Source organism: Emys orbicularis, chromosome 9 (genome assembly GCF_028017835.1).
Source record: "Emys orbicularis isolate rEmyOrb1 chromosome 9, rEmyOrb1.hap1, whole genome shotgun sequence".
Classification (NCBI taxonomy): domain Eukaryota; kingdom Metazoa; phylum Chordata; order Testudines; family Emydidae; genus Emys; species Emys orbicularis.
This window is the reverse complement of record NC_088691.1, coordinates 101,182,671-101,197,261: the sequence shown is the minus strand read 5'-3', so window position 1 is coordinate 101,197,261 and position 14,591 is coordinate 101,182,671.

The window sequence follows — 14,591 nt, the reverse complement described above, 5'->3', positions numbered from 1 at the left end:
AACACCGTTTTGGCTCTAGGTCCAAAGTAGATCCCAAGCTTTCAACCCACGTTCTAACCTCAGCTGATTTGACATCATGCCAGCAAAGGTGAGATCCAGCCCCAGGGGGACTGACCCAAAGAAGTGGCAAACAAGCAACTGTCCTTGTCCCCCTCATTTTTTCTTCATTTAGGGGATAATTTTCTGTATTGGCTTGTTGCCTGGGCTCATGGTTGCCCTGACTAATGCCTCATCTAATTCCCTCAGCTCCAGTGAAGATACGCAGGCCATAAGCCAAGGCCTGGCATGGGCCATCCTGATGTGAAGGGAGAACACAGGTAATAGGGTTCCTAGCTGAAACCCTGTGCAGGGGAAGTTTGCTTATTAGACCCTTGATTTCAATGGAAGTTAGACACCCAAATATCTTCAAGGATCAGGGCCCGTGTCAATATCAGTCAGAACATAACAGGCCAATGGGTAGCTGGATCGCAAGCAAGAGGTTCAAGATGCCCATAAAGTCAGCTGACCTCTGACCTTGGATGCAGCCCCAGCATGGCGCCAGTGCCCCAGGGAGTTCCCATTCAGGCTGATTTGAGGCCAACCCAAAAACCGGTGGAAGACTCCCCTTGACTTCAGAGGGCTTTGGATCAGGGCCCGTGGTGCACAGCGTACCTGGCCTGAGCAGTGGCGGCGAAGGGGTTAATCTCAAACCTTTGCCGCAGCTGTTCCATGGGCAGGAATTTCCAGGCCACTCTCTTGATAACGGGGCTGCTCGGCTCATTGACGTAATCACTGTCTCCTGAAACACCTGCCTCCCGGTGTTCCGGCCGCTGGTGCTATGCTTCCCATCTGGCACTGTCTTGGGAACAAGCAGATGAACCCCCCGCCAGCCCCCTCTCCTTACCCCTCTGGGCCCTGGGGATGACACTACACCCCTGCAATGCCTTCACCATCCACAGCACAGTCAGAGCTTTAATAATAAGAGGGGGTCAGGTGCTAGTGGGCCTGATCCTCATCTCACTGACTCTGCTTCTACCCCAGGGGTAACTCCACTGGCTTCCAGGGAGTCGCTCCTGATCGACACCGGCACGGCCGCAGAATCAGGCCCAGTTAGTGTGACCTCATTGCTGCTGCCTTGAAAGCACCGGCAACAGAAATCTCGCCTATGCCCGTGATCAGAGAAGCCGAAGCAGCAGCTCTCACTCACGTGCAGAGACAGCACCAGGCCTGGCCTTGGGGAACGTGTCGGGGTATCTGCTTCAAGAACGTCCCCGGCAGTGAATCTGTGGCCATCTTCCTTCAAAGCCATCTAGCATCGGGCACATGTAGTATCACTGCGTGTGAAGGGGGTATGGGAAGAAGAGGTGTCTGTGTCCCCACAGCAGCTGTCTGGCTCTGAACCCCACTGGGGTGGGGGTGGGCAGGAAGGAAAGCCGCTGGGATTTTGTTGGGATAAGAGAACCCAGTGAGGTTTGGGGCCTCAGAAACCCTGCTGCCCTTTATGGCAGAGTTCAAGGATTTTCGGCTCCAAATGAAGGGTTTGTACTTATTAAAAGGGGGCGTTACAAAATGGGCTGTGAAGAGATGGTTTGAATAGGGTCGGTGAGGAGAGGGGATTTCAGTCTGAAAGGCCAAACACTCCAGCACAGGCTAGGGCAGGAGATGCACAGAGTGAAACTGCGCCGACTGGTTTCGCTGGCCTGGCTGGGGCGCAACAGGTCGCCCGGATGGCGAAAAGGCAATTTGATTTTTTTAAACCCCTCCCAGTTTCCATCCTCTCAGCTGTCGTTCGCAGTAACCTGGGCCAGCATTTTCAACCCTAGCTGCTCAAAGTCGGTCATTGGAATCCAAAGGGAGCCGTGAATGGGAGGGTCCTGGTTTTCAGAGGTGCCGCAGCTCTCACTGAGGTTGATGGGAGGACAAGGGTTCCACACATGTGAAAACTGAGTTACAAGGGCCCAGACCCTCCAAGGTGTCCAGGCACCTCAACTCCCATTGATTTTGAGGATCTAGGCTGAGATCTGGATTTAGGTGCCTTGCTTTAGGCACCTCTGTTTGAAAACGTTGGCCACAGTTTCTGACATGCCTGGGCACGTCTGAGCTTAATCTGGCCAGTTTCCACTGAACAAGACCTTGCTGCACAGGGTTTGGAATTCAAGAACCCAGGAAATTCGGATTGGTTCTAGATTCCCCCAACCCCTTTCCAGGGAGCTGGTCTTTCCTTTGGGTCCGTAACAGGGCACTGGTCCCTGGGCACATGCATGACCAGTGCAGCTGTCCTAAGGCTGGCCCTTAGGGGAATTGGGCTCACCTGTGCCTGATGTAGCCAGTCAGGTGACATGATGTAAAGTAAGCCTGTCAGCTGGCTTAGCAGTAAGTCTAGCCAGCCTGCTGGTGGGTTGGTAGAAAAAGGTCTACAGGGAGCAGAAGTCTGCTGGGGGAAGCTGTCAGGGACAGTCCTAGCTGCAAAGGTTACAATGGATGGTTAAGTGTAGCCTCGAAGGTGGGCTGTGGGAAAATCTGCACCAGGAGTGGAAGGATTACTTGAGCTGGGGGACAAGAACCATGGGACTGTGAGGTGCAAACCCTAAAGGAGGGTGGCACGGAAGCTGCACCAGGTGGTGGGACCCAGGGGCGGTGATACTTGTTTTTCCAAGAACTGCCGCTTTGTTAGTAAGCCCCAGGAAGGCTGGCGTTATTGGGGGAACCACCAGCGCTGCGTGTGTGTGTGGGAGGATGTTCGTCTGACTGACTCAGGAGGTAACCGGAAGCAGTGGATGTGTCTGGCACTAGAGGGGTGAGTCCTTGCTGCAGAGCCGTTGATCAAATCAGATGTGGGGTTGGGGGAGCAGAGAGAGGCCCGTCTTGCGTTGCTCCCGCCCTTGTAGGCGCTATCTGCTTTTGGGGCAGAGATATGATGCTGCTGCATCCTTCTTCCCTGACAACCAGCAGGAATCGGGCCCCGTATGTCTGCTATTTGCCCAACCAATCGTCTCCCCACCCCTCTCCCACTCCCCCAGTAAATTTGCTACTTAATAAATATTAGTGACCGCGTTATAGGCAAAGGGCAATAAGGTTCACCCCGGCGGGTGTGCAGTAGAACTGGAGGCTATCTTTCTGCTGCTGAAGAAGCTAATGCCTACAGCACAAGGTAGGAATGACTCCCTAGTGAGCTCGTATAAGAATTTGTCACTTATGCTGATTACAGTGGGCTTTGTCCTTCGTGGCTGTAGGTTGGCATGGCTCATTAACTTCAGTGGAGCTGTGCTAACTGAAACCACCTGTGCATTCGGTCCATGTATTATTTCAGACCCTCTTTTGTCTGTGCTGCTCAAGGTTCCCTTCCCAGCACCCTAAGCCTCTGCAATTTGGCCTCTGCTTGTCCCCACAGGGCTATCTTTGTGCCAATGCTGCAGTGTACAGGAATCTTAGGGTGACCGGAAGTCCTGATATTAGGAGCTTTTGTCTTATATATGCAACTACCCCACTCCCCCCACAACAAAAATAAGTGTCCTGATTTTTCACACTTGCTATCTGGTCACCATAGGAATCTTCTGTCATTTTGTTCTGTATGATCTGGATGCCCTAGTCTCTTTGCTGCTTCCTTGTGTGTTCCCTTTTGTCTGTTTCTTCACCTTGGGGCTAACTCCAGGGCTGTCTCAGTGAACTGACTGCGGGAAATGTAGTCCTTAGTTGAACGGGATAAAAATGATGCTATTTCACTTTTTGTGGGGACAAGGTTGTGTTCTTTTTCCTTCTACTCCCTGTGCCATGGTGATGGTATGCGCCATTCTTCCTCCTGCATCTCAGTTGGCATTTGTGAGGAGTGAGGGTCTGGTGTAATTACCCCCTAACATTAATAATTATTAGTATCATGGTAATGGCCTAGAGGCTGCAGTGGAGATCAGGGTCACGCTGTGCTGGATGCTGCACAAACATGTAGTCAGGAGTCCCTGCCCAAAGACTGGACAGTCTGAAGAGAAGGTGGGTGAGATAGCTTGTATTGGACCAAGTTCTGTTGGTGGAAGAGACTGAGACAAGCGTTTGAGGTCCACAGAGCTCATCAGTTTGGGAAAGGTAATCAGCGCGTCCCGGCTAAATACAAGGTGGAGCAGATTGTTAGGGCTTGTCGACATTGGAAATGCTAAAGAGTAGATGTTCTGGCCTGGCCTACACTAAAAAGTTCAGTTAACACAGCTTCGTCCCTGAGGGGTGTGAAAAATCCACACCCCTCGGCGCTGCAGGTAAGCCGACCTAACCCCGGTGTAGCAGCCAGCGGTAGGTCAATGGAAGAATTCATCCAAGCGACTGCCTCTCGGGGAGGTGGATTAGCTACGCTGACAGGAGAACCCCTTCCGTCAGTGGAGGTAGTGTCTACACTGAAGCGTGACAGTGGTGCAGCAACTTGTAGTGCTTCAAGTGTACACAAGCCCCTACCTACGCACGCCAACGGGAGGGGGGTCTCCTGTCACTGTAGTTAATGCACCTCCCTGAGAGGCTGTAGCTAGGTTGACAGAAGAATTTTTCTGTCCATTTAGCGCTGTCTGCACCGGGGGTTAAGTTGATTTAACTACATTGCCCAGGGGTGTGAAAAATTGTGAGAGACACAGCTGTGCGGATGTCAGTTCCCAGTGTAGACCAGCCCTTAAGCATAGGAGTTAAGACCTGTTGCAAGGGACCATTCAGAATGAAGTGGGCCATTAACATAGGACAGAGGAGGGTTATTGGGTTATAGAGGCCTGGTCTATGCTAGGAAATTAGGTCTGTATAACTACATTGCTCAAGGGTGTGAAAAATCCACCCAGCTGAGCGATGCATTTAAACTGACCTAACCCCAGTGTAGACAGTGCTAGGAGAATCCTCCCGTTGGCCTAGCCACTGCCTCTTGGGGAGGTGGATTACCTGTGTCCACAGGAGAACCCCTCCAATCGGTGTAGGTGGCGTCTTCACTGAAACAGTGCAGCGTTTTAAGTGTAGGCAAGCCCAGAGTGTTGTAAAGAGATGCAAAACCAGTCTCTCTATTGAGTCCTTGATTTTGAGGAATGGTCGACACTGGAAACTTACACCGGCGTAGCTCTGTCTCTGGGGTGTGAAAAATCCCCACGTAGCTAAGCTGACCTAACCCCCAGTGTAGACGGTGCTAGGTTGACAGAAGAATTCTTCTGTTGACCCAGCTACCACCCCTCGGAGAGGTGGATTTACTACAGAACCTCTCCTGTCAGTGTAGATAGGGTCTATGCTGAAGCCATCCAGCTGCACCACTGTGGTGTTAAGTGTAGACAAGTCCTTAGTGTCTAGCAAAGTAATGAATTTAAGCTCCCAGGCTGTCTGTTGAAGGCGTTGTACAGGCTTCCTTTGAGAGCTGAGAGGTCCGATATGGAGTGATCATTTTGTGAAAAGCATTTGCCCGCGAGTCAGAGGGTGTTTTTTTTTTTTTTTACAGAATATCAGGGTTGGAAGGGACCTCAGGAGGTCATCTAGTCCAACCCCCTGCTCAAAGCAGGACCAATCCCCAGACAGATTTTTGCCCCAGCTCCCTAAATGGCCCCCTCAAGGATTGAACTCACAACCCTGGGTTTAACAGGCCAACGCATTCGAGCGCATAGGGACTGTCTGGTTTCACCCACACAGCGGCTGTTGCAGTGTTTGATGCGCTACACCACATGTTGGGATAGTCATGTGTGAGACTGAGGGATCTCTTCCACCAACAGAAGTTGGCCCAGTGAAATACATTATCTCACCCACCTGTCTCTCTCATATCCTGGTACCCACCCAGCTACAACAACGCTGCCAAGGACAGACCCAGGACGGATTAGAGAGTGGGTGACTTGCCCACAAGAGGAAGCTGAGAACTGAACCTAAAAATTTTCCAAGTCCCAGTCCAGCATCTTAACCACAACACCATCCTTCCTCTGAGTCTGAGCATGACAGGCCCCTCCTGTTGTGCACCAAGCTGTAACGAGGTGCCCCGGGGGCAAAGCTGCAATGAGCTACGTGCACGGCTGGGACGGGCGAGCAGGCCTTCACTAGTTGTGTACTAGCGCTCTGTATCGGATGACGATGCGTGTCCCGTCTTGGCAGTAGGCTGGATAAAGCTGTCTTTGCTGATGGGAACTGTCATCAGTTCCCTGATTTCTCTTCTCCACGAGCCTTCTGGCTAGTCCTGTAACTTCCCTTTCCTGTCTTTGCTGACTTTCGACATACCCGTGTGTCAGGGAGCCTGGGGAAGGGTGGGTTGGTGGTGCCAGCAATGGCAATGAAACGAATGGGATCCTTTGAGCGGAGGAGGCTCTTCAGGCCCATGGCCCAGGAAGAAGAGAGAGGGCCACAAGTCCTGCTAGCGTATGTTCAGGACATAGTGAGGATGTTAGAGGGCAAGAGAGAAGCCCCTGCTAAGTTCATGCTTTGCCTTCTATAGTTCCAGAAACCAAACCCATGCGTGTCTCAGATCGCACACCAGTGCCTGAGGCCTCGGACTCTTCCCAGAGCACGTTCTGTTCACAGCTTATACTAATGTTGACCTTCTTCAGAAGCTAACAGCTGGGATTGTTTGTCTTGTTTTCTGTTCTTCTGAGGGAGGGGTGTTTGTCTGGGATCCCCGCCCGCCCCGTCCACCTCTACTCACAAGCTTTGTATCAGGTTGACAAGGCTGGATCTGCTACTACTGCCCCCACCCCTTTGGCCCCCCTGGGATCAGCTTGTGTTACAGAAATAACTTACCTGGGAAAGTAGCTGCCGTGGGAATGTCCCATAGTCATGCGGGAGAGGGTGGGGGGGAGAGAGAGTCCGGGCAGTGAGGAATGGGAGAGGAAGCCTCCAAGAGACCATCTCTGTTCCCATATAGCTCAGTCTTTGAAACATGTGTGGACCCCCAGCTAAGCTCCCATGGTGTTTGGGCTGGTGACTGTGGCGAGACTGGGCCATGGCAGGGACGAGCACATGTGAGAGAATGGGAGGTGGTGGGCGCGGGCTGGTACGGGGGTCTCAGGCGGGTACGACCGGAGCAGTAGCTCTCCAAGGCTGAGCTATAGTCACTCAGGGGTGAGGGAAAGGTGAGGGAGGGAACCAGAATGACCCCGTCGTGAACCGCGACCTGAGCAGATTTATGCGCCGTGGATGATGCAGGCGGAGGCTGTCGTGCAGCTTTGCAGTCCAGATAACGGCGTGTTGTTTTGGCTCTGGACGTGCCTGGGAAACGAAGCGGGTGATGTTGCTATTCCTGCGGAGAGCCATTTATTCTGGGGACGGTGGGGTGGGGTGCGGGTCCGGCTGCCACACGAAAGTTCAGGGCCTGTGTGGACGTGCTGTGCTCCACAGAGCTAACCTTTTGCAACCAGACAGAATAACAATGCGAACCAGCTAGGATGTAGTGCCCAGTGTTTGCTTGAGATACAAAGGCACAGGGCTTTCACATGAGGTAATACTGATAAGTTACGCTTGCATTCACTCCTCAGCCTGCCAGAAAGCAGCGTGGCCAGCCTGTCAGCTGCTTGCGGGCGAGGCTTGGGCAGCCAGATTGGAGCTAGCGTGCAGGGAGTGCTGAATCGGCAGGACGAGGGCTGCCGTGGCCGCTGGCCGCAGGGTCTCTGACTGAGGGTGACACGATGCTCCCCTCCCCCGCTTCTCCGCTCTCGGACGCCCTAAGGGCAGAAGCATGAGCATTTTCTGTCCCAACCCGCTGCTGTTCTAACCCTTTCTGTGTGTGTAAGGTGGTGGTTTCAAAGCAGAAGTGGGCGTGTGTGATGAGTTTTGGGGGGTTCGTTTAGGCCTGGCATTTCCCCATACGGCTCGGGCTCCGGGATACACAGAGTACATGGCACAGGCTGGAGGAGAGTGGCTAATTAGCCCCTGGCTCACTCTGGTGCTTTGCCTACACAGATATGTCCAGGGCCCCCAATACCACCGTCCCTCCCAGTCTCTGATGTTGAACACCCCCGGGAGGCAGGGCAGTGCTCTCATCTCCACTTTACAGATGGGGAACTGAGATACAGAGACTTGGGGGCAGGTTTTTAAAGGCATTAGGGCCTAGCTTCATTTTTAGGCATCTAAATACCTTTAAAAATCTGGCCTTAAATGTCTCATCCACAGTCACAAAGGAATTGAACTGAGGTCACTGTCTCATGCCCTAACCACTGGACCATCCTTCCTCCACCTAGATTCCTGACTCCTCAGTCCCTTTACAGCTCCTTTGCTATCACCGTTCGGCAGTTTGACGTTTTCCCTTCCTTTTGCTCTGCCCTCTGCTACCACCGCAGTAAGGGCTACAGAAAGAGGGATACATTTCTCCCTGGCCCGTCACATTCTCCTCAAACGTTTATACTGCAGCTTTCAGAGCCGTCGCATGCTGCGAGGCATTTGTCATGGGCTAGCACTGGGCCGACGGGGCGCTTTGCAGAGGGATCTAGGCAAGGCCATTGCTCCAGTGAGTCTGCAAGCTAATTTAGACTTAAACGAAGCCATTTACGAGTGAGGGTAGACTTCCACTCTAAAGTAGGCAGGGACAACTTCATTCACATCAGTAGAGGGATCTGGTTCTGAGCTGAGCCCTTCAAGTCTGACATAAACATTGTACTTCTTAGGCAGGCAATCATACCCTCCAGGGTATCCCATTTGAGTTGGAGAGAACCGTGCTAGGATTTCTCCCTATGGCACATTTTCTATCTTGGCACCTGGTTGCAGGATGAGGTGGGTCTCTTTCTTCTTTCTCCTTCCTGGAACTGATCCTCCACAGCCTTGGCTTGTGGTCACTTACAGGTGGCCAAAGCATGACCAGATCAGAAGTCTCCCATTTTGCATCCACGTTGACCAGTGTAAGTAATGGCACAAAATACAAGGCAAGGGAGATTCAGATTCTTTGATCTTTCTCTTGCTGAATTCACCACCCCAAAAGATCTGGTGCCTATACTTAATCAGCTGGGCTGAGTAGAGGGGCCCAGTCAATAATTACCTAATTACAAAAAGATTAGCTACAATTTTATACAAAAATATGTCTATTATAGACGGTATATACAGTATTGTTTTCCTCTCCCCCACTCTTTGTAAGTGATTTGTCATCCTAGATCATGAGCTCTTTGGGGTAGGGATCATGTCTCCCTCTCTGTGCTGCCTAGCCCAGGGACCCTGACCTGATCTGGGCCTCCGGGTGCTACCATCATATAAATAATAGTCCATAGTACCTCATGTCTTGCCAGGAGACTATTCTGACATCACAAAGAGGACTCAGTTGTCAGGTGGGATTTCAGAAACATATGGACTCTTAAGAGAAACTGATCTGTTCTCAGGCAAATACCTTTAGGACTTGATCCTGGTCTTGCTTACTCTGTCTTCACACCTCCATTAGCTTCACTGGAGTCACTCCTGATTCACCCTCATGTAAATGAAGTCAGGATCAGGTAAAGAAGAAAGCTCTAGAGAAGCCCCAACTGTTTGTAAAGGGGGAACTTTATTTCAAAGATTTCCAGGAAGTGTTGGCTGCTCTGTCAGGCATTGTAACATGTACTGCAGCGTTCTGTCATTTATTTCTTCATCGACCACTTGCACCAGCCATCAGGTACCGCCGGAGGGAATGATGGTGAGATAATCACACACTGGGGGAATGCAAGCCAATGTGCCAAGCTGGGCGTGCTGTTGCAAAACACCTTGTGAATGAGAGAACTATCCTAGAACCTCTTCACCCTTGAGTTGCCACCCTTGGGGGCGGGGTGGATGGGAATGACCCAGTGGCTGTTGCTGAGATTCCTTGTACTTGAATTGCCGTTGAAGGGTGCTGGAAATTGTGGTGTATAGAAAACTCTTAAAATGGTAGGCTGTTGCTTTTAACTTCAGAGGGTTTCCCTGGTCCTGCTGGCAGGCGAGGGGGCTCTGAAGGGAAGGGTGTAATCTGGGCCCAGCAGCAGGGAGTCTGCAGCCAGCCAGTCTAGAGTAAGGTGAGGGGAGTTGTGCCTCTTGTTATAGGGACCATTCTGAATTCTCAGAAATAAGGTCGTGTTACGTCGCAGCCTTCCCACAAGAGGGTTTACTTTTTTTATCGAACTTCTTTCTGGAGGGTGTGAATGTAACGGAAATCTTCCAACTGGAATGTGAACAACCGTTTCTTTCCCCTCTAAAACCATAAACCTAAGTCGGTTTTGTGAACGGTGAGATGGAGAGGAGGAAAAAACTCCAACTCACCTCTTCCCTACTGGGCTCTTCTCTGATCTGGTGTGGTGAGACCCCGAATAGGAGATTATATTATTAGTAGTAGCACTTATTACATTAAGTGCCTGCAATGAGTGTGATTGTGTATGAGACAGGAAAACACAATCCCTGCCCCAGAGAACTCAGTCTAAAAGTTTACAGTCTATGGACTATAGGCACAGCTTAGTGACCAGGGGAGGGGAAGGGGTGCTGCCTACCAAGGAAAACAAAATCACAAAGGCAAAAGCCACTATCACCCCGCTTCCTGCGATCAACCCCCCTGGAGTCGGTGGCCTATCGGGGCGCAATGGCCTCTGCTGCTGCCGCCTTCGGGGAGCTGTCCAGTGGACGAACCCCATCCAGAAGCGCAGCATGAGGTCACAGCTACAGACCAGCCCTGGGCAGGCGACGGCAACGCTCACAAATGCCCCCACCGCCTGGGGCCCCTTCGTACATTTCCTTCTGCGAAATGCACGAGCGCTCCAGTCGAGCCAGCAGGAACAAAAGTGCTTGCAGCTGGTGGCACCATCTGGTGCTCGTCTGATTCCTGCCAAAGAACCGTCGTCCCCTTCCCCGACAGTTGCGAGAGAATTGAAGAGTGACAAGGGGTGGAAAGTGAGGGCAGAGGCTCAAACGACTGAGCATGGTTACAGAGGGTTATTGGTGGTGGTGATGCCAGTGTCCATGCACAGGCCTGACCCTGCCTCCCCCAGATGTCTTCCACTTTCTCTGCAACAACTGAGGGTCGAGGGCCTCAAATATCTGTTTAGCAAACGCACCCAAAATCAAACGTGTGCCCCAGCTCTGCACAGCTGTAGCTGTGCCGCGGCTGATCCCTCTTAACCCCGCACCACATGCCACTTGCTTTACTTAGGCGAGGCTGGGAGAGAAGGGGGGAGACCCTTTGCAAAGAGAGCAGTTCCACGCAAATATGCTTCTTATGGGAGCCTGTGGCATACAGCACCAAGGGACCAGAGAGACAGATGACACATGCCCTCAGGCTGCAGTCAGATCTACATGGAGTGGTAGGTGCCCACTTTGTTGGGACCCGGTAGCTGATGCTCACAGGGTTAAGGAAACTTCTCTTTCTCACGGCCTTGCTTTCTTGTCCTGAAGATGCTACGTCACTGACAGCTGCTGGCAGAGCTCCTTCCCCTGACAGCACTAGACCTGACAGGCTTTCGCTGCCAAAGAGCGGAACCAGCTGTGCTGAAGACAAAGGTGAAGTGCTCGCTGAGTTAACCCCTCATTCACCAGCTCCCCTTTTATAAGTGTTGCCAAAGCTGCTGACCTCTGCGCCTCCCTTTTGTGGCTGCTCAAACCATCAGTTATGTGTGCAAATGGACACTTGCATACGCAAGTCGTGGAACTGCATGCCTAATCTGCTGAATTTGTGCAGCCAAATGATTGCATGTGCATGCAACATAGCTTCTTTGACAACCTGTCTCTCTCTCTCTCTCTCTCTCTCTCTCTCTCTCTCTCTCTCTCTCTCTCACACACACACACACACGTACGTACGTACGTACACGTACGTTGTCCTTTCAAGTGCAGGTCTCCATCTTCCTCTCCTATCTGTTCCCACAACAGCATCGCTCAGCGGTAGGGGTGGGAGTGGTGCGGCAGGTCAGGCTTCTTGAACATATCCCAGTGTTGGAACCTGTGATGAGTTTGCACCCCTTGGACACCTGGAAGCTCCTCTCTCTGCTCTGTCTTCCCGACTCAACATAGCCAGTAGATGAAGTCATGCAAATTTCAGTGTCTCATCAGAAAGCAGGGAGGAGTGACCCACAGTTGTTCTGTGAATCTATTCTGGAATTCCCTGCACTCTGGCTAGCTGAAAGTGAGCTTTGCCTTTAAGGTTGGGGAGTGTAGGAAAGGTGTCCTGCCTGAGATGTTCACTGGAGGCTAGCAGGGATGCTGTTTCTGGAGGTCCCATATCAAGTAGTCTGCTCCAGAATGTGAGTTCCATCTCTCCATGCTGGTGCTCAGATAGCATGGTGATGAGCATGATATAAATGCCTAGAGAGATGTAAGACAGAATTAGAACAAACACTGCATGCGGCTTCTTTTGTTCTTCTTTAACCTGTATGTGAATTCTAGTGCTGGCGAAAGATGGCAGGCTGGAGACTGAAATCACTCCCGGGATAGATACAGCGAGCGCTGGATACACCCTGCTTCCCCTAGAGTGCTCTGCAAAAGTGCCTGCGGTCAGTCTCCATGGCCAACTTTCAGCTTTGGCCTTCCCACCGAGACCTCCAAGAAAGGTTCCAATGAGTGGCAGTTGTGGGAGTGGTTTGTGTGATGTGCACACGTCCATACGAATGGCACTGCGATCCCCATCTCCTGTTACACAGGGAAACCAACCCGCCATCAGGTGGGAAGAACTTCTAGTGATCACTGGCCTGGACTGGATTTAAACTAGTGACCTTAGAGGTAAGACTCAGGGCCTGATCTGAAGCCCATTGAAATTAATGGAAAGATTTTGGCTGATTTCAGTGGGTGTGGGACCTGGCCTCTATAGCACAGCACCAAAGATAATCCTCTTGCCTCCCCCCTGGCCAGGCCTGATGGTGAGTCTGTCATCAGGCTAAAACTACATTTCCCTCATTTTTCTGTCCATCTTACTTGTGCCCCTGGCTTGCGGGTAACGGCTTGTTGTGTCCTCCCCACCCTGTGTGCCACGGTGGAGGCGGAATTTACTGTGGTAGGGAGAAGGGTGTGTGTGTGTTTTCTCTTGTCTATGCTGGTTTATTTTGAGGAAGAATTTTCACATCTTGAGTTTGGAGCATCTTTAAACCCTGTGATGTTCAATTCATACCTCTAACGTGCTTTACAGCCCATGCGGTTAGTCTTTTGTTGTAAACCAATCCGCACTCCTGTAGTAATAATAACGCTTAGCTCTGCTTCAGCTCCTTCCACAGGAGGAGCTCAGAACCCCACAAAATTATTGATGGAAATGGTAGAACTACCAATAATACTGAAAAGGCAGATTTCAATAAATATTTCTGTTCTGTGTTTGAGGGGAAAAAGACATTATATCATAACTCTTTCCATTCCACTAGTATCTTGGAAGGATGTTAAACAGCAGCTACTAAAGTATACAATTTTAAATCATCTGGTCTGGATAACTTGTACCCAAGAGTTTTAAAAGAGCTGGCTGAGGAGTTCGCTGGACCATTAATATTGATTTTCAATAAGTCTTGGAACACCAGGAAAGTTCCAGAAGACTAGAAGAAAGCTAGTGTTATTCCAATATTTAAAAAGGGTAAATGGGATGACGCAGGTAATTATAGGCCTACTGGTCTGACATCAGTCCTGTACAAGATAATCAAGTGGTTGATATGGGACTCAATTAATAAAGAATTAAAGGAGAATAATGTAATTTGTGCCATTCAATATGGTTTATGGAAAATAGATCCTGTCAAATTAACTTTCTTTTTTGATGAGATGACAAGTTTGGTTGATAAAGGTAATAGTGTTGATGTAATATGCTTAGACTTCTATAGGTCATTGGCCTTGGTACAACATGACATTTTGATTTATAAAACTAGAAAGATATGAAATTAATATGGCACACATTATATGGATTAACTGATCACTCAAATTGTAATTGTAAATGGGGAATCAGCATAGAATGGGTGTGTTTCAACTTGGGTCCTGCAAGGATTGGTTTTTGGCCCTAAGCTGTTAACATTTTTATGAATGACTTGGAAGAAATAATAAAATCATCAGTGATAAGGTTTGCAGATGATGCAAATTGGGGGGAGTGGTAAATAGACTCAACTGCTTCTGCCTAGGGAGGTCGTGGAAGCTCCTTCACTGGAGGGTTTCAAAAGGAGGCTGGAGCTATCTGTCTTGGATGGTTTAGACACACCAAATCTGACATCTTGGCAAGGGGTTAGACTAGATGACCCTTGCGCTCACTTCTAACCCTATGGTTCTATGCTTCTAAAATGAGTCTCTCGCAATCCTGCCATTTGACAATACGGGAGCTCAGGTACAGAAAAGCTAAGTGCAGAGATGTTATAATTGGTAACTTTTCCAGGGTAAGGCCTGTCTCTTGCTAACCATTTGTAATGTGCCCAGCACAATGGGCCCCGGATCTCAGTTGGGGCTGGTAGGCACCACCCTATATAATAGTACTGTAGAAATAAGTGGTCACACACGGAGCCTGTGGTGAAGTTGGGACTAAAACTTACATCTCCTGATCCTGTCCCATGCTTTAACCACCCAACCATGCTGTCCCTCTGCTAGTAAGGTCTGACTTAAGCTGATAGTTGCCAGTCAAGGATGTAACTCTGTCCTTCACTCCCCATGCCACATTGGAGTCATGTAGCACATCTGGTCTGTCAAATTTCACCTGCAGCTTGGAGCTCCTTGGTACCCAGCCATGGCAGGGTGCAGTCCAGCCTTGGCTCTGACCTGTAATGTTCTTT